Genomic DNA, 24018 nt, shown 5'->3' with positions numbered 1-24018 from the left:
TATCTAAATTTGTCCACGTTGTTTAATTAATACCAGAAAGGTCTGTGCTGGCTAAAGTCCTGGGAGAGCATGCCTTTTTCATCTGGCAAATTTTATTTAAAATGCCCTTTAATTTGGGGGTGGGGGGGAACTGTTGTTGATTTTAGAGTGTGCATGATGAGAGTATTATGGTTATGTTTAAAAAGAAAAGTCCTCGTATGTCAGAAATACATGGTGAAATATTTAGAGATGAAATTAGATGATGTCTGGAATTTGCTTCACAATAACTGGGGAGAGATAAAGAGTAGGAATTGAGATGAAGAAAAACCAGCCATGAGTTGATCATTGCTGGGGTGACGGTGACATGGAGATTCATTAAACTGTTCACTCTACTTTGGCATATGTTTGAAATTATTCATAATAATATATTTTTTCCATTTGTGGAAGAGGAGAATCTGTTATATTTACTGGACAGTAAATATAAAACCACAGCCCCATTTATAGAAGAGGAGAACCTTAATGTTTCACACAGCCCCAAGTTTCTCTTGCTCAGAATGCCCACAACACAATGTGAACATGGCAGAAATGTGCACTTGCTCTATTTATGACCGCTCTATTTCTTAGCTCTTAGAAACTGTTATCTCTCTGGGGGTCAAGATTCATTTTCAAGGATTGCAACCTGATCATTTCCTATTATAAGCGCATTTGCTATATCTGTTTATGGCAGACTCAAAGGACCGGAGTGGACAAAGAAAAAAATGTACTGCACCCCAGAAATACCTGGAGCTCAATCCTGGGCCACCCCCATTCAGGATGAGTAAAACAAAATCTCCCATCTCCCATCCCCACCTTTCCATGCTACTAATTTTCACGAAGCATTCGTTCATTGCATCTGATTGTTAGATAAAAGACATGACACCAAGTTACATTTGAATTTCAGATAAACAACAAATAATACTTTACTTTATTATAAATACATCTCAAATACTGCATAAGGCATACTTATTTTTATTTGCTAAATCTGGCAACCTTATTCCTATGTCTATGTGGTGCTTAAAATTCCAACAGATAGATTAGTTGATTAATTAATGAAAGGATTATTTTCCATATTAAATTGGCTTAATTATCCTGAAAGCTTCATTTGACTCCACCCTTAACTACAGCATTAAATCAAAAAAGGCCCAGCTTTACTCAGAACCATCAAACTCTGTATAAAATAATTATATTTTCAAATCTAATTATTTTTATTTTGTTTAACATAACATGTACATTGTTAAAATAAAATTAAATAATACTAAAAGGTTGATAATAAAAAACAGCTGGCTTTTGCCATACTCTCTCCTAAACCCTAGCTCCACTCAGTCCTTAGAATCAACAGTAAGGAGAAGCCACCAGCCCCGCAGCTACCTTCAATCACTAAAAAATACCTGTATACTGATATTTTTTGAGTTATCAATTTTTGGAATTATATATGAAGATTCTTTGGACAGATGGAGATTTAGTTTCTTTTCGATTATTTTTGTTCTCTCTGGTGTTATTACCACTTTTAGGGAAATCAATAATCGAGTGTTTGCATCATTATGACCATTGCTACGAACTGAATTGTGTCCCCTGCCAAATTCATATGTTGAAGCCCTAACATCTAATGTGATAGTATTTGCAAGTGGGACCTTTGGGTAGCAATTAGGTTTACACGAAGTCATGAAGGTGGGGCCCTCATAATGGGATTGATGTCCTTAAAATAAGAGGAAGAGAGAACAGAGTGTGCTTGCTTGCTCTCTCTCTGTTTGCGCGCGCGCTCTCTCTGTCTCTCTCTGTCTCTCTCTGTCTCTCTGTCTCTCTGTCTCTCTCTCTGTCTCTGTCTCTCTCTCTCTCTCCTCTTTTCTCTTTTCTATTTTTCTCTCGCTCTCTCTGCCACATGAGAACAGAGTGAGAAAGCAGTTGTCTGCAAACCAGGAATACAGTCCTCGTCAGGAATAGAACTTGTTAGCACCTTGATCTTGGACTTCCCATCCTACAAAACTGTGAAAAAAAATGTCTGTTTCTTAGCCACCCAATCTATGATATTTTGTTATTGCAGCACAGATAGGCTAAGACAACTGTGCATATACTTACTGCAGGGCCAAGTAACATTATGATTACATTTCCTTTCTTTTATTCATTTTTTAGAGTTAAGAAAAATGTAAATTCTTAAACATAAAGCTTCCAGAAGAAGGCATAGAATGAAATCTTTGTGACCATGGGTTAGACAAAGATATCTCAGAGAGGACCTTAAAAGCGTGATTCGAAACAAACAAACAAAACTTGACAAACTAGACTTCACCAAAATTAAGAACCTACGTTATTTGAAAAATACTTTAAAATAATGAAAAGACAAGTCACATATTGGAGAAATATTTTTAAAGCATATACATTATAAAGACTTGTACATAGGATACATAATGAATTCTCAAAACACAGTAATACAAAAACAGACCAATAGAAAATGGGCAAAAGATTTCAACAGACTCTCACTAAAGAAGATGCATAGATAGCAAATAAGCACAGGAAGAGATGCTTGATATCATTATTCATTAGAGATATGCAAATTAAAACCACAAAATGATACCTCTATAAATTTACTAAAAACGGCTGAAATGAAACAGACCGATCACACAAAGCATTGGCAAGGATGTGAAGGAACTGGAACTCGTACACTGTTGGTGAGCATTTAAAATGGTACAACCACTATGGAGAACAGTTTGGCAGTTCCTTAAAAAGTTAAACATATCATCCAGCCTTTCTGTTCCTAGGTATTTACCCAAGAGAAAAGAAAGCCAAGGTCCACATAGAGACTTATATAGCAATGCGTGTAACAGTTTTATTTGTTTCAGCCCAAAATGAAAACAACTCAAATGTCCATCAGTTGGTGAATGGACAAACACAGTGAGGTTGTTCCATATAATAAAATTCTCCTTAGTAAAAAAAAAAGAAAAAGAAAAAGAAAAAGAAAAAAAGAATAAAAAAAAAAAAAGAAAAACCTACTGATAAACACTACAACATGAGTGAATCTCAAAATCATCATGCTGTTAAAGAAGCCATATCAAAAAAGGGTACATATTGTAGGTTTCCACATATATAAATTCTAGAAAATGCACCCTAATATAGTGACAGGAAAAAATTCATGGTTGCCTAGGGAGGGGGAAGAGTGTGAGAGAAGGATTACAGAGGAACAAGAAAAAAGTCTGGAGTGATATTCAGATGTCACAAGTGTATACAATGCCAAAAAAAAAATGTATCCGATTTTTACATTTAAATATGTACATTTTATTGTATGTGCACATCCCTTGATAAAACTGTTTAAAAAATCATGACTAAGGAGATAGTGTCGTATGGGCTGAGGGGAAAGTTGGGAGTGTTTTTCTTAGGCAGCTTCACAGCAGAGAGTAGACTGTTTTTATAACAATTGGAAGCATGATGATATTGTCCAAAATAAGTTAAATACCAAAAAAAGTTTATAGAAAGGGCGATGTAAATTTAGAAATGTTTCTTGCTGATTTATTTGGTCTGCAACATGCAAGACTTGCAAATCTCTCATCAAAATAGAGAAACAATGCTGTGAGCCATTTGTGTGTTCAGTTAGTGGTGACAGTCCTACTGCCTACCTAGCTCCTGTTCCACTTCTCCTTTCATATCGAGCTCTTGGTGCATGTTGTCACCTCCACACTTTCTCATTGCCCAGCACAGTCATTCATTCTTCTTTAGTTGTTTTGAAATTTGAACGATGATCACTTGGAGTTTCTGAGAAATGTCAGTCTGTCGAATATGATGTCGACAGAGAATCCTCCTTGCAATGTCTCTACCATCTCAATCATCTTCATGAATCGCCTCTGTCTCTCTTCCTTTTCCATTACCTCTTGCTACAAATTACTCAGGATAGCTGGGAGAGCATAGATAGACTGGATCAGGACCACTGAACCTGTACTTTGTTCCTTCACCACCTTTCACGACTCCGGAATGTCTATTTTAACCCTAGGTTTGCTGCAATATAAAGAAAGCAATTCGAGAAAATGTCACCCCGGTGTGATTGCAGATGATTGGGATGCTCATGGGACACCTAATATTCCAAAGACTCTCATGCTTATCGGGGTGATCATTTCATAAGTTATATAAAGGTCTAGTCATTATCTTGTATACCTGAAACTAATATAAATAATATTGTCTGTCAACTATAAATAAAAAATAATAATTAAAAAAAACCCAAAGATTTGATTACCATTGCTATTTTGGGGGTCATTTGAGGTGATAACTGATTTCTTCACTTCTAAGAGCCTCTAAAACCTGCCCCATATTCAGAGAATTCCAGTGAGTTGAATTCCTTGGCTTGCATGTCAACTCCTCAGAACCCTAGGTCCTCAGCACACAAGGAATGGTGACAATATGCTGGGACAGTCTAGAGTTCCATGCACTCGCACATAGACAAAATTATTCAAATGCTATTCTAATTAAAGCCATGGGGCTTGTTTTAACAACGCTCAGAAATCTGTAGAAATCCAGGACTGGATTAGACAGTGTCTTCACTCAACTGTGAAGTAAACTCTACTTCTGGAAGCTGGCATAGCTCAAGCAAAGCCATCTGGTGTTTCTTCTTAGGACACCTGAAGCTACCCTCACTGTGGCTAGAAAAGTAGATCTGTAAACCATATGAAAGATTTGTGTAGGGTTATATATCATATCATTGGACTTATGTTTTTTAGAAAAACCATGAAATATATGCCATTTTTAAAGATTAGAGTTCATGTTCAAAATATAGTTTGAGACAGAAAGCCTACCCATGACAAGTTTGCCAGCATATGGTCTTTTAAGAGGAAAATGTGAAATAAAAGATGGTGGAGTTATATATGACTGTAGCTAAGATTTGGCAAGCTTTACTTCATATCTTGATAAATTATCCAAACACCGAACAGCATTTGTGTTCAACTGAGATAGAACTAAAATTAATAGGATAATGTCATTCAAGAGTTGCATATTATTAATTCTTACTAGCAAGACATTGCTGTCCCTCACTGAGACATCTAATATTCTGGAATCAGAGTGAAGAGTAATATATTCAGAAAGAAGCGCTATTGCTCTATCGCACTCCCATACAGGGCCACCTAGATACAAAATTGTCATCCTTCGCTTTCCATCATTTATTCGTTTTCCTCTTTGGAGTTTTCCCCTACTGCCCAAAGTAATGGACCAAACAGTGTCATACATGTCACGTTTGTGCTGGTACAGAGTCATATGCCCATTAAATGCTGTCATATTAATGGATTTTTTTGAAAATTCTCCAACCAACATTAAGAGATACAATAGATTGTACTGGTTAAGAGCTGTCTTTGTTTGGGTTCATCCCTAAGCAGACCCTGAGACAAACGTTTAGGTGCAAGTAATCCATACACAAGGTGATCCCAGGAAGCACTGAGGAAGGATTAGGGAAGGGGGTGAGGGAAGGGAGGAAAGCCAATAAAGGGAAAATAAAGATCAGTTACCTCTGGGACAGCTGAGGCTCATTCCTGCTGGGGATCCTTTGACAGACTTTGTGGAACAGAGCTCAGAATGATCTGAGTAAAGAGTGAGGAAGGTGGGCTCTTTGTCTCCCAACTCCTGCCCTCACTGACTGAGTGTCTCTTCTGTGAGCTTAAATCCCTGTGCACAGTTCAAACAGATGCCGGTGGCCAGAGAAGGCCCTCACGCAGAGACATGCAAGAAGCCTATAGGCGTGTTGGGAAGCTATCCGCAGATGACTTCCCAGGTAGGCATCTAGGGAGGCTACCTGCTGGTGACCTCCTGTGTGAGCCAAGGGAATATGGGCGGAGCACTAACCATGTCTGCTACAAGAACTCTGGTCAGACTTGGTTCACATTCTCACTCTAAAACTTTCTAGCTGTTTGGTCTTGGCATGCTAGTTAAGCTCTCTAAACCTCAATTTCTTCATCTGGGAGAATAATAATAGTACACACCTCGTGGCGGTTCCAGATCCAGAGGTGTTAGGAAGGAGTGCTTAAGGACTCATCTAGAAGCTGCATTTCCGGATTCAGCGCACTGTTCTTTTTGTCTTATGAGAATGTGTGTTTATTTGAGGTGGCTGCAGGAGAATACAGGGTTGCTAAACTCCCCCAAAGCAGGCTCCGTGAGGCTGCCATTGAACTTACCTTACAGAACTGCCGTAAAGATAAAATGTAAGACAAATGTGATTCTGTCTTTTCCCTGCTTAAAATTCTTCAATGGTTTCCCATTGCTCTCAGGAAAAAGACCAACATCTTTAACACAAGGTACAAGACCCTGTCAACCCTGGTTCCTCCTATCCCTCAAACCTTCTTTCTTACTCTGATACTCCTCTCTTCTGCAAGTGTCTTGGATGTACTATAAGTCCATCTGCCACAGGATTTTTACATATGTTGTCCCTCCATACTCCTCAGTTCTTCATGTCCACAGGCTAACCTGACCTTCCACCACTAGGATCTCTCCTCTTTAGGGTAAGGCTCCACTGTTCTTCCTGCCTGGACCCACTCTGCCTTCACCCCATATCTACCCCACTCTCCCATCACCCATATCCTCCTGGGAAGGCCAGGAGTTGATTTTCAGGTGCCTTAAACTTCAGCTTCCCAACACAAGGATCATTCCTGGGCTACGGAAGTAAAATAAGAACACAAAGACTTCTCGGGATGGAGAAAGACTGCTACTTCTCATTCACTCCTACAGAACCAAGAAAAAAAAAACACAAATTAATATCCTGCTCTAACTATTTCATCAAAAGCTGGTTCCAAACTTTATTCATAGACATTCATCACTAATGTAGGAAAAAAATGTTTAATGTTTGAGATTCCTTTTACATAGGTATTATCTTTGCAAAATATTACTACTCTTCCCTTCAGTGAAAACCAGTTCTTTGATCAGAGGCCTTTAACCATGCACCTTGTTGGAGAACATTGCAATCAACAGAACTATGCAGGCCTACCTCAGAGATACTGCGGGCTCGGTTCCAGACCATTGAAATAGCGTGGGTATGGAAATAAAGTAAATCACGCAAGCTTTTTGGTTTCCCAGTGCATAAAAAAAATTATGTTTACACTATACTGTAGTCTATTGAGCTTGCAATAGCATTGTGTCTAAAAAATGAATGTACATACCATAATTAAAAAATACTTTGTTGCTAAAAATTCTTTCTCTTGTCCGAGCCTCTAGCAAGTCATCGTCTTTTTCTGGGGGAGGTCTTGTCTCGATATTGATGAAAATGTAGGATCTGTGAAATACAATTCAGAGAAGCTCAATAAAAAAAGTATGCCTGTATTTATTAATGTTTGTTTTAATTTATTCAGAAGAAAATTTTGAATTATCAGTTTCTCTGAATGAAAACCAAAAGCACTTGGAAAACAGGAGACATTATGGCAAAACACAATAATGTTTTTTTTTTCCCTAAAATGTTCAAAAGATAGCCTTAAATCCTTGGCAGTGTGATGTCACCTCCTGTCTCCTGCGGTCTAAAACTCAGTTGGCAATGAGGAGCTACGCGATTTTTAAAAAATATATAAACAGTGATGATCAGAATGTTGAGGAATATTTGTGTTGTTCCACATGCAACTTTATCTTCTGAAAGGCTAACAGTAGATAGATATAAAGAGAATGAGTATGATTTTCCTCAACTGATTCTATCTTTTCAGTTCTTGAGAATTAAAAAAAAAAAGTTCTTCTTCACATTGGATTTTAGTAACGTAGGGTTTCAGAATGAGTCACCCGAAGATGTGCTTCTACGGCATGCAGATTTTTTTGAGCTAAAGGAAACTGAGATCCTGGGGGCTCAAGAGAAACTTCTGCCCCTCCTCTTAACTACTTAGAATAATTTGAATTATGGCCCTTGCCCATAATAGGAGATTATAAGAGATAACATTGTTTGACCTATCTATATGGCCGGGCAAACTACTAATAACTGAATGTCTACTCTTCTTTACTGTCCTGCAATGACCTTCCTCTGCTCTGAAGCCTCAAGGGGATCCTTAGCTCAAAATGTCATATATATGTCATTTCCTCTTTCTGTCTTTGAACCTCTCATGCACATGTGGTCTCTGACTCTTTCATGAATGTGAGGTTCCCGTATATATGTATGTAATTGAATTTGGTCATTTTCTTGTATTAATCTATCTCATGTCGATTTAATTATTAGATCAGTCTACGGCCATGCCACCCTGAACAAGCACGATCCTGTCTGATCTCGGAAGCTAAGCAGGGTCGGGCCTGGGTAGTACTTGGACGGGAGACCACCTAGGAAGACCAGGCGCTGTAAGCGTAAAAAATTAAAAACGAAAATAAGAGATTGTAAGTTGACAAGGTCCTTGGAATTTATGAGGTCAACCAAGTGTCACCTCACTTAAAAAATTTTTAAAAATTTAAAAAAATTAAAAAATTATTAGATCAGCTGAAAGAACCTTGAGGATAGAGGATCATTTCATCCTCACTCACAGTAACTTAAAAGAGACTGAAGTTCATGAGAAAGATCATCCAAATAGCACAGACTACATAGTCTCAAAGGATTACCATGTTGTCATTAATCACATTAGTGTTGTGGCGGCAGCAGTCAAATAGTGCTTAGTGAAACTGTTTTGCTGCTGTCATTCTTACTTACAATGAACGCCGCATCTACACACGACCACAGGATATACAGACATTGAACCAGGGATCTTATCTGGTAATCAGCAGGTTACAATTAAAATTTTCTAGAGAAGCAGAGGGTAGGGGGTAGCAATGCTGCTGAGCTTCCAAGATTTATCTTTCTAAATCTGTAGGCCCACATTTTCTCATTGCCATACGATAGGCCAACAATTACCCAGAGCCAGGTGTCTAGAATGGTTGCATGATTAGCATAAGACTTTATTTCATCTGCGGGGTGGAATATTCTCACTCTCCTAGCAATAAAACATTAGACTCAGGAATCACTCCCTTCCAGAAAGGGAAACTCAGCAGCCATGTTTGTGTCATGCGACTTTCCCCCTGGCTAGAGATGACTGGATTAGGTAGGGGTGGATGCTTGACCTAAAATGCTCTTAATCATATCCCTTCTCTTAGCGATTTCGAATTGAGAAATCTCTTAGAGGGAAGAGATATAAACCTGAATATTCTGTGATGACCATCATAACCCATCACATGACCAGAGATTCAGAGAAAGTAGATCTCGGAAGAGAGATAAAAGTCAAGCAGAAATGCTTGAAAACAAAAAAGAGAGGGGAGCAGGGGAGAGAGTTCAGCAGGTTTCCCATGTTTCCTCCAACACAGCTGTCCCCCTGCCCTTGGGTTCTGTGAGTCACTACTATATTTTTATAATAAATTTTCTTACATGATACTTGAAACCAGAATTCCAACTAATACAAGCATCCAGCCAGTGGTAACCTTTTGTTAAGAGACAGGAGTGCAGTGTTTATCAACCCTTTTATGGAAGGGTTTCTATTTTAAGAGGGTTTTAAAATCAGAATCCTTAAAATATTGTTATTATTGACAGTGATGGAATTAGAAAAATTCAGTGACTTTTGAAAGGCCTTCGATCAAGTTGAATCTCACAGATTCTTAGAACTACGTATACCTTTTCTATAGTTTCAGACAAACAGCAAGTTTTTGCTACTGTTTGTGAAATCATTGTCGGGTTTTTTTTGTGTGTGTGTGGGCAAATGGGCCCCGATTCTGCCTGTTTCCACTCCCATCATTGGTGATCAGTGCAACTAGTTTCATCTGCAGAACCATGACAGGAAGGAGGAGTCCTCCTACAGGGGATTGCCTGGGTCACCAGGACCCAGTCTCTTGTCCAGGCTTCCAACCAGAAAGAGTTTCGCTGGCGTCTTCCCAGAGCTATGCCGTTGGGTTTGTGCTTGGGTGAAGTGCTACCTTGTGTTGTGATGGCTCAACGTCTGGACGTGGATAGAATATGCTTCCTCTCAGTCCCTTTCATAGAAAAATTTTATCTTTTCATGTGCCTGTTTTCCCAAAAGCAAAGGCACGAAAGTCATACATTGCTTTCATTCATTCATTCTTTCAACCAATGCATCAGTACATACTGAACACCAGTCAGAGCTAGGCGTTGAGGTGGGCAAAAGTCAGTCAGAATGACTATCCTGGGGATACCCTGGACCATTTCCCTTTCACCTCTTCTATTCCTCCTTCTTTTCAGCTCTCTTGGTTTCTCAACATCCATCTCCCCTCCCCGATTTTATCCTCATTTGTCTTTTCTTGCCATCTTGGCCTTGCTATTTGGAACCCACCTAGGAAACAAGTCCAGGGCTCTGATCTCTGGGTAATAAAGCATATTGAGTTCCACAGTAGCCTGGAAGGTTTTTGATGTCGGGGACATATATTTTCATCTTTGTATCTTCAGAACCCATAAATGCAACGGGACATGTTGCTGAAAAAAAAAATGAATGGGGCTGTTTGACACATGTTCAATTAGCAGGAATGTATCAATGCTAAGTCTCCCACACCCCTGCTGAATGTACTCCAGCATTAGAGAAGAAAAGAGAGACCAGAGATGAGGGTAGAAAGACTCCATTTTCTAGAAGCCAGAGGTTCTGTGTCGTCCACGGCTGAGCTGCTTTAGTGTTTACTCTCATTGGAATCCTTTGAAACCGTTGTTGTCTCCTTCTCTGGTAAAAGTGAATATCTCATCATGAATGCCATTCTATCTCTAGGACTCACCATGTTCTTTCCTCTTTGGTGACAATACTTTAATTTCTCCCTGTGCCTCTTATTTGTTACATTTACTAACAAAAGAAAAAAAGCATCACTGTCAGCCTCAGTGCCTTTGGAAATGACCCTGTCCCTTCAAGCCACAGACTCTGCTGTCCCTTTACTTTGGGATCAGCTGCCAGTGGCTCTTTGTAATACGATCTGTGGCCAAAATTTCTATATGGCTACCGATAAAATTTACAGTAATCTCTTCAACGCATATTGACCAAATCCCTGAGATGGCTTGCAACTCATGGTTGTCAGGCCAATCATTTACCAGCTATCCAATTCTAATATGATTTTATACCTGAAACTTATTTCATATTCTGCATTTATAGTTTGACACATTCATTTCACCTGTGTCTCATCAATCCACTGAGTTTTAGAGAGAATTTTTTTTTTTTTTTTTTTTGCCGTACCTGCCTCCTTAGGAGATACTGACGTGCAAACCTGAGCTGGGCTCTGAAATGCTCACTCCCTTTACTGTGACATGTGGGTTGACTATGGTGACATTAAATGTGCCAGAGACATGGCAGACAGACATTAGACTAATTTCTTTATTTTTAAAGAAATTCTGTAAAAAGCTCACAGGCTTATGTAACTATATTTGGTATCTAGATAAAGTTAGAAAAGTAGAAACTCGAAGTTTTAAAAAAAAAGAAGACAACCATAAAATCATTTAGTGACATTTACTCATTATACAAATGAGAAAAATGCAGGCTCACAGAAGTTGAGTGAGTTGCTAGGGCCACGTAGATAGTGACAGAATCAGGAATAATTACAGATTTTCCTTTTGTGAAAGGGGATTTAGTGGACCCCTCTTATTCAGAAATCCTGGGCCTCTTGTAACAAGGCAAAGCACAACTATATCTTCTCTTGAATGCAAAGATCCATTTTCTTCCTTTAAATTGTTTACAATTCAGCCTAAAACAGCAAAAATGGCATGTCAACAACCAGATTGGCATCAGAGCTATGTAAAGATAGTTTAAATCTAGTGTACAGTAGAGCTAATCATATAGAGGGTTTTATTTAGGCCATTTAAAAGAGAAAGATGGTAGCAGCAACAGAAGCAAGAAGAATAGGAGTAAATCCGAAGTATCAACAGTGAGTACTGTTTAAGCATGGAGAACGAAGCTTGGTGTGGCAAAGAAGGAAGAGAGAAATCTGCAACATACAAAAAAGGCTAGAATTCTTTCTTTTTCTTTTTAAGTTGCCAACAACAAAAAATAACTGCAAGCAGCAGCAGCAGCAGCAGCAGCAGCAACAACAACAACAACAACAACAACACCTCCAAACCCTTACTAAAGGCTATGACCAGAAGCAACACTGTTTCCTAAGAAGTCCAGAGGAAGATATCAGTGGCTAGATCAGCATCTCAACAACACAGCAATGACTTGGGTTCTTGCACTCTTTCTCCTCCCATTCCTCAGTGCGTTGACTTTTCATCCTTACGGTTACCACCCATGGTAAAGATGGCTGCTGGGTACTCCGAAGATCTTTTCCCTCAATTCAGTGTCACGAGCAGTAGAGAAAGGAACAATACTATGTCCACTAGTTCCCCTTGTGTGGCTATATTTTATTAGGAGGTGAAATCTGTTCCAGGATTAGCAGCCTCCCTCTTTTATCTCTTTGGCCAGACTGGGAAACATGGATGCTCTTATCTTTAGAACAGCTGGGACCCTGCATAAGGGGCAGAGAGGAATGGGATTCCATGACTGGCTTATATGTACAACTATTAATCCATTGGGTTAAAGGAGGGGCCTACCTTCTCTGAGGTCAATAGATTTTCTTCCACAAATCAGGGTTCTGATAATAGGAGAAAAGAGAGGTATTAGGAAGGATACAACAAGTGAAGACACAAATGTACAGAACTTGCTTTATTAAGAAACTGAATTTACGGGTTACTGTCTTCAGATCATATCTCTTACAGGCCTGTTTCCTGGTCTCAATGGTCTGGGGTTACTGAAGTGAGCCTCCTCTTCCTCCAAGAGGATTTTTCTTCTTGTTATTCAGGTCTGCATGAAATCTGCAAATGCCTTTACTGTGTATTTTTCTTTTGACTCCTAGTCCTTATATCATTTAAGTTTGGTAGAAAAAGACAGACCCGAAATAAAGTGACTTAAAAAAATAAAGCAGCTTATTTTTCTTGGTACGAGCACAGAAGTAGGTAGTTTAGAGCTGGTATGTGGCTCTGTACACAAACTCCTCAGGGATCAAGACTCTTGTTGCTTTTGCATAATGCTCTGAACATTGAAATTTAACCAAGATGGGTACTCTAGGAGTAGCCAACATATCTGCATTTGAATCAACAGGAAGGATGTTGAGAAAAGACAAACTGATGTCCCATCTGTTTTATAAGGATGGTTGCCACCTTCTACTTACTCTCATTGCCATTAACCAGCACTTAGTCACATCTAGCTGCAAGGGAAGCTGATAAATATTCCTTATTTTGAGTATCCATGGGTCCAGCTAGGATAGGATATACTATTATCTAAAATGTAGGAGTTCTCTTTGTATGAAGAAGAGACTGGTTATTGAAGGACGGCCAGCAGTGTCTGTCTTCCTCTCCTCTCTTTACTTAGTTCACCTGAGCCAAGTCAGAAATTCTTTTGAAGTTGAATCCAATGCACTAAATCTCAATAGACATATAAACAGATTTCATGGAGCCGTTAGCATCAAATGGAAGCCTAGTCATTACTGAAAAGCATATCCAAAACCAGGATATACACATTCTAATTAGATAGATCTTAGGAAAATACCTCTGCTTTCAGCACAAATAAATGCTCATAAGCATGAGTTTTAGAACTAAAAGGCTAGCTAAGGATTTTTCAAGAGCAGTTGAATGAATACAAGATGTTAACTCTGCCATTTTGATTGGGTGATATTTGTGAATATAAACATTTAAATCAAAATTATACTTAATATCAATAATTTTTCTCATAAAATTATTTCCTAGAAAATTATTTCTTAAATGGATTATGACAGCACCCTGAACACTTAGGGGACCCAATCAAAATAGATTTCTCTTGTGAGAACCTTCTTGATAGACCTTTGAGATTTATCTTTAAGAAGTAATATGCAAATTAAGGTAAGCCAAAAGCAGGTTGGAGCAGACATTACCTTCAGTTTGCTGGACCGGATATTTCACATTTACAAGTCGATGGAGTCTTTTCATCTAAAGACCAATACCACATTTAAAAATGTCTGAAGACTGAAGCTCTGAAAGCAGAACTAGAAGTAGAGAGTAAAAAAAAATGGCAGTGAGTTTTGATTTAAATTTTCATTTTCAACCTGTTTTTCTGTGCAGAGTGGTAATTACTGAATTATAATTGAAAATTAAACATTTACGACATCGCTGTGTTTGTGTATCAGGAATATAAAATGACTTAAAATTTACATTTTCCAACGTCTCTTGAGAAATGAGAAAATTACACAAAAATATCAGATTTAAATCAAAATATTTCAGATTTAAACCAAAGCATCTCTTCTGTAGGATGGCACTTATGTAATTATAGTTTTAACTGTTAGGCAAAAAACTCTTCATGGAAAACAATCACATTGGATGTAAACCAGAGTCAAATTGATTTCTTTTTTTTAATTACATTATTTATAAGAATTTACTTTGTAAAATGTAACTTTTCCTCTATAACCATGAGAAACAGGTGGAAAGAAAAGAAGACTGTTGAAGAGGTTTTTTATTCTTATGAGTACAAACAACAATATAAAGTGTCAGCTGAAGCATGGTCGTGGTTGGGACTGTATGAATGCCTCAAGAAAAACAAGATAGCTCACATCAAGCAATTTGTTGTCTTGGCTCTAGTTGTTTGTTTCAACTTCGATATACCGAATTTTAAGTGCACACTTTTCTAGTTTTCTGAGTTCTTTTTTACTCTGGATGGTCAAAATGAGAAAACTTTTGCATGTCGACCAACTCTTTATAACTTGTAAATATTGTAAATAAATAAATATATATATGTATATATGCACATGTATGTATGTGTGTGTGTGTGTGTGTGTGTGTGTGTGTGAAATTACCGGCTCTTGACATCATTCCAAGCTTCAACATTCTATTTAATATATTTATTGTAAAAAATGGTTTGGTTTTTTTTTCTGAAGAAAATTTAATCATACCATTTTAATCAATTTTATAGTACAGTGCACCTGTTTCAATTTTTTTCCATTAACTAAAATTATTTTTACAGGAATCAGTTCTCATTCTTTTACATGTAAACCTTACAGTGATGTTATAATTCTGTAATATATTTTTCTCTCCATGACAAATCATAGAGGTTCTGATATTATGAACTTTTTTATGTGTGTGGTTAATTAACCAAGACCAATTTTTTTTCTACACAAGCATTGTAGATCAAATTTTGTTAGGAAAATTAGATATTTCCACTAAGTTTTAAAAAATAAAAATTTTACCATGTCTGTTTTTCTCAATTTTCCCCGTTTTCAATATTACTAATCAGAAGTTATTTTACAGTCAGTTTTTACTCTATAACAAAACTGTCCGGTTTTATACACTGTTAGTTTCACTTTGCATTGATTATTTCTATCAAGTTTTTCCCTGTCAACCTCATTACAGTATCTTCAATATTAAAATATCAGGCAAAAAAAAAACATAAACACAATCAAAAAATGGGAAGTGGACCTGAACAGACACTTCTCCATAGAGGACGTACAAATGGCCAACAAACATGAAAAGATGCTCAACACTGCTAGCTATTAGGGAAATGTAAATCAAAACCACAATGAGATACCATCTCACACCTGTTGGAATAGCTATAATCCACAGGACAAGAAATAAAGAATATTGGAGAGGATGCAGAGAAAAAGGAACTCTCATACACTGCTTTTGGGACAGCAAATTGGTACAGCCACTATGGAAAAGAGTATGGAGCTTCCTCAGAAAACTGAGAATTGATCTACCATATGATCCAGCAATCCCTCTACTGGGTATTTACCCAAAATACTTTGGAAACCCATATCTGAGAAGATCTTTGCACACTGATGTTCATAGTAGCATTATTCATGGTGGCCAGGACATGGAAGCAACTGAAGTGTCCTATGATAGATGATTGGATAAAGGAGTGGCGGTACATATATACAATGGAATATGATTCAGCCCTAAGAAGAGATGAAATACTGCCATTTGCGACAACATGGGTGGACCTCGAGATAATCATGCTAAGCGAAACAAGCCATATGGAAAAGGTTGAAAATCAAATGATTTCACGTGTATGTGGGATATAAACCTAAAAGCAACAAATGAGCAGGACAAACAAATAGAGACTCATGGATATGGACTAAGACTTGTGGTTGGTTACCAGAGGACTATAGCGTAGTGCTTCCTAATGAAGTGGAGGAGGAGGGGAGAGATCGGCAGGGTAAAGGCAGTCAAATATGGGTGTTAGGGGGAGGGCGAAGTGGGTGAAGGGGAAGGAAACTGGACTTTGGATAGTAAACACACAATAGAATATACAGATCACAAATGATAATGTACACCTGAAAATTATATAATCATATTAACCAATGTTACCCCAGTAAACTTAATTTAAAAAAAAACACACACACATAAACAATTCTAGGCAAGTGTTATGACATATACGGTTGCTTTATAAAACAGAATTCGACAAGAGGAACAGATCTTAGGAATCACCTCATTCAATTCTCTCATTTTACAAGTGAGAAAACTGAGTTGTGAAAAGGTTAAATGACTTGTTCAAAAAGATAATGAATGTTTGAGTAAAGTCAGTGATTAGTAAGGATGTAGGCAACTGGAAGATGTGATAAGTACCGAGTTCAAGATCAGGATGTTTTGGTTTGACAGTGGGAAAGGAAGAGGAATGACTTTGGGATGATCCTGGATCATCTTGGGCAACTGAGTAGATACTGATGATGTTAACTGAGACAAGGAATATTTGAGCAGGTTAGGTTTGAGAAAGGGAGTAGACAACAAGTTTGGTTTTTGTCAAGTTTGGGACATCAACTAGACATTTAAGTGGAAGTTGAGTATGTCAATAAGGAAGTTTAAAAAGTTTTGGGTGGAGAGACATACTTGGGAGTTATCAGTTTACAAGTGGTAGTCACATGAAAGTAGACAAAGTCACCACTCTGGCAAAATATCCACTAAGGAGCAAAAGTTGTGGCCTGAGTGTGTATGTATGTGTGTGTGTGTGTGTGTGTGTGTGTGTGTGTTGGTCCAAAACAAAAGTTTAACCAAATTTGAATTAGTGACCAATGTTTAAAATTTGGAAGATTTCATGTAAGTATCAATATACTCATTTCTCTTTAAAAATGAGAGGATCTGATATCACAGGATTGGCGCTCCTGGTGGACAAAAATCTACTAGAGCTGAGTAGGGAGACCATGAGCTCCAGTTCTCTACAGTCTCTCTCCATGAGCTTCATCATTTTGTGTTCAAAGCCTGGGAACTACAGAGGTTTGGAATTACAGACTCTGATGTAGCATAAGAAGATCAAGGAGGGAAAGAGTTCAGGAAAAGAAAGAAAGAAGAGCCTCTTCATGGAAACTGAGGAGAGATGGTCAGAAAGGTAAAAGGAGAACCAAGAGGGCTTGGTAAGAAAGGGATTCAAAGGAGGAGGAGCAAATCTTGTGAAGGATTAGAAATTGCTTTAGCTATATTATCTAGCTATTTGCTCAGGCCTAACATTTAGCAGTCATTTTTCACACCTTTCTTTTCCTTATCACCCTTATCTAATCTATCTCCATGTCTGTAACATCCACCTCCAGATTATCTCTTACATTTGTCCATTGAGCTCCATTGTTTCTTAACGATTATTGCAAGAACAACTGTTTTTCCTTCATCCTTTCTTGCCTTCCAATAGTGCATAGTATATTCAGCAGCCAGGCTAATCTTCTAAAACCAGAGCTTCTCACCTACGTGTTTAAAACTCTTCACTAACTTCCCATTACAGTTAAAAGAAAATCATCTTCCTTATAATAATGCAGAAAATCCCTGCAAGATCAGGACCCTCATTGTCTTGTTGATCTTACCCTCATCCTCCCCTAGCCTGCTTTCTTACTTTCTCAAGGGCATTACATTCTGTCCCCTCCCCCACAGCTTTCAAACATGTCGATCCTTCACGTTGAAACTTCTTGGTTCATCGTCCTCCAGATGTTTACAGAGGCAGTTTCTCTCCTGAGTTCAATGTGCTCCTGGGAGGGCCTCTCTTTGACATTTCAAACTAAAGGGGCACCCTCCGTCCTTTAGTTTTTCAGCAAGTGATTTTCCTTCCACACACTTATAATCTCTAAGAAGGCAAATGGATTTATTGAGACATTCAGTTGCTTTCTCAACTAGAAGATAATCTCCGTGAGGCTAGGCATAGTGTCTCTTTCGTTCTCCGTCGGACGTGGATTCTATAAGAGCGCCTGCGTGGTACGTAGGACTTTAATAAATTGCGGTGGAATGAACGGGTATGTGAACAGCCCTATAAAGCAAAGGCGGAGCAAAAAATGGAAACGTGCACTTTTGTATTTCAATAATTTTTTTCTTAAGTGCTCACAAGAATCTGCAATTAGACGCAGTTTGTTGGGTAACAGGGTAACTCTGCGAAACCCCAACCTGGCTAAGCTGCTCGCGTTGCCCCTGTGCGCGCCTGCGCAGACCTCCCGGCCACTACCCAGCCCCGCTCTTCCCAAGAGGGCGGGCCAGGCAGACTGCGGTCCCGGCGCGCGTGGATGACGTCACTAGGCGCGTGACCCCGGTAGCCCGTAGGAACGCGGAGTCTGCGGAAGTGGAGACCGTTGGGCGGGCGGTTGAAACAGGTAATCTGTGCGATCCTTATTGCGTTCTTGCTTTCCTCAGCTCCGGCCCCGGGTTGCCAGTGGGGACAGCAGCCTCCCGTTTTGAAAGCGAGCGGGAGCTCGCCCCCACCCTCATCTTATTTTTCGGTTCGGGGTCCCTATTCCCTTTCAGTCGCCCCAGACTCCTAGGGGCTGAACGTGTTCTGCGGACTGGGCCGAAGGGGCCACTTTCCTCTGCCTCCGCTTTCGGGGTGGCTATGGCCTCCTACTCTCCTCTCTCTGGCGGCACAGACCCTTTCTCAGCCTGCAGTTGTCTCCTTCCTCTCTTGCCTCCTCTCTCTGTTCCTAGCCTCACAGAGCTCATCTGTCTTGTTAAAGGGACAAAACAGTTTCCGATTCTGTCCATTTCCACTTGCAGCGAAACCCATCCTCCTCCCCCAAATCGCACCCCCCTCCCCCAGTATCCGTAAGGAAGCACGAAGTTTTGAGTATTGATGTGCCTATACAGCATTCGTCCTCTCTCAGTCTGGAGTTTTGCTCAGTAACGCATGTATTTGTTGGGCAAGGGGGTGGTATAGTAATGTCAAAATCCGTTGTGGTAATTAAGTATGCACATGAGATCCCATCAGCTGTCGAGAAGGATGGAATGGTTGTAACATGTTATTAAAATGTTCCTTGTTGCTTGATTTCTTTTCGATTTTCAAGCAATGATGATTACCCTTGCAAAGGTAACCATCAAAATATATACATGCAGAACCCCAGTAGGAATGTTGAGACAGTCGAAAAATAATAGGATTTATATTGTTGATAAAAGGATACAGGTTATTATAAAACCAAGAATAGATGTGGGAAGAGAATCAGAATTCTGAAATCTTTGATCTCATTGATGGTTTGGCTTTGTATTGTCCTTTTTAGTACGATTCATTTTTGAATAGGGCATATATTTCATGTAGCTTTGAGAAGCCTACCAAAAGACTTGCTAATTGATACGAATTGGTTCTTATATTTGGGGGACAAAGTAGAATAAGCTTAGGAAATAATGGTAGTCACTCATTATGGACCATCTGCTATATCCTAGGGACTGTTCAACACTTTGCATGTGTTCACTCCTTTTCAACCTTGTGAGTTAGGAATTACTATTCTTTTAATTTACAGAGAAGGAAACTGAGACTCACTCATTTGAAATTAACTTGTCAAATAGTCATAGTAACTAAATAATGAAGCCAGGTTTTAAATCAGGTTTGTGTATGACTTCAAAGCCTATATTTAAAAAAAAATTAACTGTTAATTATCAAATTGTAGTCTTTTTACAATAATCACACATAATCTTATGAGTTTGGTCACGTATCTATCCAAGGTATTTGACACTTTCTAATATCTTTAGTATTAGGTTCTCATTCCTGAAATTCAAACACCTGGAAAGCTTAATTTTCGATTCTCCAACACACAGCACCACCACTACCACTACCACCATAACTGCGGTCCTTATATTTAAGAGTGAGATAAAGGCAAATAACATTGCTTTGCACAGCCCTTTGGTTTGGAACCCTCAGGGAATGAGTAATTTTAGATAGTTGAAAGTTTTACCCCTTTAGAATTGAAAAATCATATTTTGACTGTTTTGGATGGAAGAATTTTAAGTGCACTAAACAATTCCTTCTTAAACACTTAAGTATACTGAACCTATTTTAATCTTCCCTAATTCTCAGAATAGTTATTACAAATGTCATTTATTGTCCTGTGTCGTAATATGATGATTTCCTCAGAACTTTCATTATATTTGATTCCCAAACTGTTCTGCATTTTGAGTTTACCTGTGAAACTTTATGTTGTCCATAAAGTTTACTACCAAGAGATAGTAAACCATTTCAATGATAAGAGACCAGGGAAACACACTTCCAGGATTTAAGTTCTACTGCTGCTGCGTACTAGCAAGACAATGGGCAAGCGCAAGGTAGTTGACCCCCTCTACACTTCAGTTTCCTCATTTGTAAAATGGGAATAATAATACTTTTCTCAGAAGATTGTTATGAGGATTAAATGAGTTAGTATATATAAAGAACTTAGAACAAACCAGGCATCTTGTAAGAGCAAGATAAGTGTTTGCTAATATTATTGCTAGTCTGGTTTTGGCCCTTAGATTGTTTGGAAATTGCATATTAGTCTTTGAAATTTGTTATTCTGTGAATGATATTTGATATATGGTAATTACCAGTTTACTAGAGAATTAAATGATCCTAACTGGAATCCTTTATCCTTAGCCATTCTGGGAATATGTTGATTTATTAAAGTTACTTTTATTGTGTTTTTATTATGCTATATATATGTTTGGAATAGAGATATCAAATATTTCACTTTATTATATGTATCAAAATAATGGACTTTTAATTTTTGTTTGAATTTGAGGGATAGTTCAGTGGTTTAAATTCCGGTTTACCAATCCATAGGAACCCTCTCTACTTTTGAATTGAATATCAGTTCTTTACACATCCATTTATGACACCCTTATAGGTGTACTTTTGTACTCATGTTCTCATTATTCTTTGTGGATAAGTACCTCCTTATAAAACCATTATGCATAGGCCACACATAAAGACATCTCTTCAGTATAGTTCTCTATCCTTCTCTCTCCCTTCAAAAGGTAACACAAATCAAAACAACTCTATCAACAAAGTGAAATCATGTTGCTTATGAAATTTGCAAGATTGGTACCCACGTCAGGCATGTATGTTAAACCAGGGCTAGTTAAGAGTTGATACTGACTTCTTTGGTGTCCATAATTAGGAACTTGGGAATAAGTGATCTGTTCTTTATTTTAATACCATTAAGTCTGATACTCATGTTAAAACTTCCTGTTGAAGATATAGGTTGTATTTTTAAGGTTTTGTTTTTGTTGTTGTAGTAATTTACTATTATAACCATTTTTAAGTGTACAATTCATTGACATTATTAAGAACATTTACAGTGTTGTTTAATTATCACCATTATTCATTTCCAGAATTTTTAATCATTCAAAACAGAAACTCTGTTCTGATGTAATAATAACTCCTCATTCCCCTTACATTCCCCCCAAATCCCCTCCCTGCTCCAGCTTCCGTAACCCCTGTTCTACTTTTTGTCTCTGAATTCACCTAGTCTAGTTACGTCATATAAATGTAATTATACACTGTCTTTTTCTATCTGGTTTATTTCACTTGGTTCATCCATGTTGTAGCATGTATCAGAATTTCATTTCATATTATGGCTCAATAATATTCCGTTGTATGTGTATACCATATTCTATACTTTTGATGCATATTAAATTATGCTCTTTAATTTTTTTCATTTATTTATTTTTAAATTTATTTAAACTTAAAAAGAAAAAAAAATTCTTCTAGCCCCCACTCTCTACCACTGGCAGCCACCAGTTGTTCTCTGGATCTGTGAGCTTTTTTTTTTTTTTTTTTTTAAATTATTTATTTTTAGATTCCATATGTAAGAGAGATCATATGATTTTGTCTTTCTCTGACTTATTTCACTTAATATAGTTCCCTTGATTCCCATCCATGTTGTTGAAAATGGCAAGATTTCATTCTTTTTTATGGCTGAATAATTTTCCATTGTGTGTGTGTGTGTAAATATATCTATCTATCTATCTATCTATCTATCTATCTCAATTTCATTATCCATTCATCCATTGATGGGTACTTATGTTGTTATCTTGTCTATTGTAAATAATGCTGCCATGAATACGGCACTGTTTTCCTCTTCTTCTAATAAATAAATACCCAGAAGTGGAGTTACTGGATCATATGGTAGTTGAATATTTAATTATATAAGGAACTTCATAGTGGCTGCACCAATTTACATTCCTACAAATAGTGCACAAGGATTCTCTTTTCTCCACATCTTCACTCATACTTATTATTTGTAGCCTTTTTGATAATAACCATTCTAACAACTGTGAGGTGATATCTCTTTGTGACTCTGGTTTGCATTTCCCTGATGATAAAATTGTTGCATCTTTTCATGTCCCTGTTGGTATCTGCATTTCCTTTGAAAAATGTCTATTCATATATTCTGCCCATTTTTAAATCATATTCTTGTTTGTTTGTTTTGCTATTGAGTTATATGAATTCTTTATATAGTTTGGATATTAACCCTTATCAGATATGTGATTTACATATATTTTCTCCCATTCAGTAGATTGCGTTTTCATTATGTTGATAGTTTTCTTTGTTGTTCAGAAGCTTTTTAGTTTGCTGTAGTTCCACTTGTATATTTTTGCTTTTGTTGCTTTTGCTTTCATGTCAGTTAAAACAAAACAAAACAAAACAAAACAAAACAAAAAACATTATCAAGACCTGTTTCAAAGAGCTTAGCACCTGTGTTTTTTTCTAGGCATTTTATGGTTTCTGGTCTTATATTTAGGTCTTTATTTTGAGTAAATTTTTATATAGGGCATAGCCCTATATAATGGTCCAGTTTCATTCTTTTGTATGTGGCTGTCCAGTTTTCCCAGCACCATTTATTGAAGAGACTGTCCTTTCCCCATTGTGTGTTCTTGGCTCCTTTGTCATACATTAATTGGCTATATATGTGTGGATTTGTTTCAGGGCTCTTCATTCTGTTCCATTCATCTATGTGTCTGTTTTTATATGAATTATGTTTCTTTGTACTTTTCACTTAATACTTGGTGATTTGATTTGACTGTGAGGTACTAGCTGAAATCATACCTGGTAACAATGTTAAACTGAAGTCTGAGCATACATTACAGTGTTATTTTTTTCCTCACTTAACATTTACTCTTAAAATAGTAAGGAAAAATTAATAACAGCATCACCTAGTATTTCTAGAGTATTTACAGTATGCTAGGCATTATTTTTAGCACTTTACCTTTGAAGTAGGTACGATTACCTTTGTGTTTTACAGATGAAGAAACTGAGGCACAAGAAATTAAATGAATTGTTACAATTATGAGGCTGGTAGATGGTGAAATTGAGATTTGAATCAGGGCTTTGTTTCTCCAGACATGATTTAGTCTGAGTTTTGAGTTGACCCTTAGATCAATATCAACTTTGCAGTGTAAATTGTTTTACCTGCCACACTCTTCCTATATTCTCTCCTTTTATTCTAATCTTTAAAACAGAACATTACTTCTGAGCTTAGAAGGCAGTGGGAGAGCAACTCAACCCAAACTGATGAAAGGGTAACAGGTGCCTCTCATTTGTTTTGGGTGATAGCATTTTAATAGGATTCAGACTACATTTTCACAGCTTAGTTCAGATTATCTTTCTCTGGGAGCCTTGTCTTTTACAAGGAGATCCTGGATTTTTTAATGATCTCATATTGCATATATATCGTGTGGGTGTTCAACTTTAGATATTGTACAGTTCCCACACCATTGCTTTTTGTTCACAATGTTGTTGAGTGTCACAGTAGTTTATGGCACACTTATTTTATTGCTAACTCAGTACTCTGTGCTCCTTGATTTCTGAAGAATTTAATTTGAAATAGCATTTATATATACATATAGTCAATTCCATTATGATGTTTTCT

General features: G+C 37.6%; 1 long non-coding RNA gene and 1 pseudogene across 1 annotated transcript; one reads left to right on the top strand and one right to left on the bottom strand.

Moving 5' to 3' along the window:
* The first annotated feature begins 8168 nt into the window (after positions 1–8168).
* On the top strand, positions 8169–8287 carry LOC118601053 (annotated as a pseudogene).
* A 3134-nt stretch (positions 8288–11421) lies between these two features.
* On the bottom strand, positions 11422–18564 carry LOC118600408. Its single transcript, XR_004950061.1, has 4 exons — positions 17476–18564; positions 13828–13938; positions 12473–12513; positions 11422–11631 (listed from the first exon to the last, which is right to left on the bottom strand). It is a non-coding gene; the product is annotated as an uncharacterized LOC118600408 (long non-coding RNA).
* Between the last annotated feature and the right edge of the window lie 5454 nt (positions 18565–24018).

This window comes from Rousettus aegyptiacus, unplaced genomic scaffold, assembly GCF_014176215.1.
Source record: "Rousettus aegyptiacus isolate mRouAeg1 unplaced genomic scaffold, mRouAeg1.p scaffold_m13_p_3, whole genome shotgun sequence".
NCBI classification, from domain to species: Eukaryota; Metazoa; Chordata; class Mammalia; order Chiroptera; family Pteropodidae; genus Rousettus; species Rousettus aegyptiacus.
Note: the sequence above shows the minus strand (reverse complement) of the source record. Positions and strands in the feature narration are given on the sequence as shown.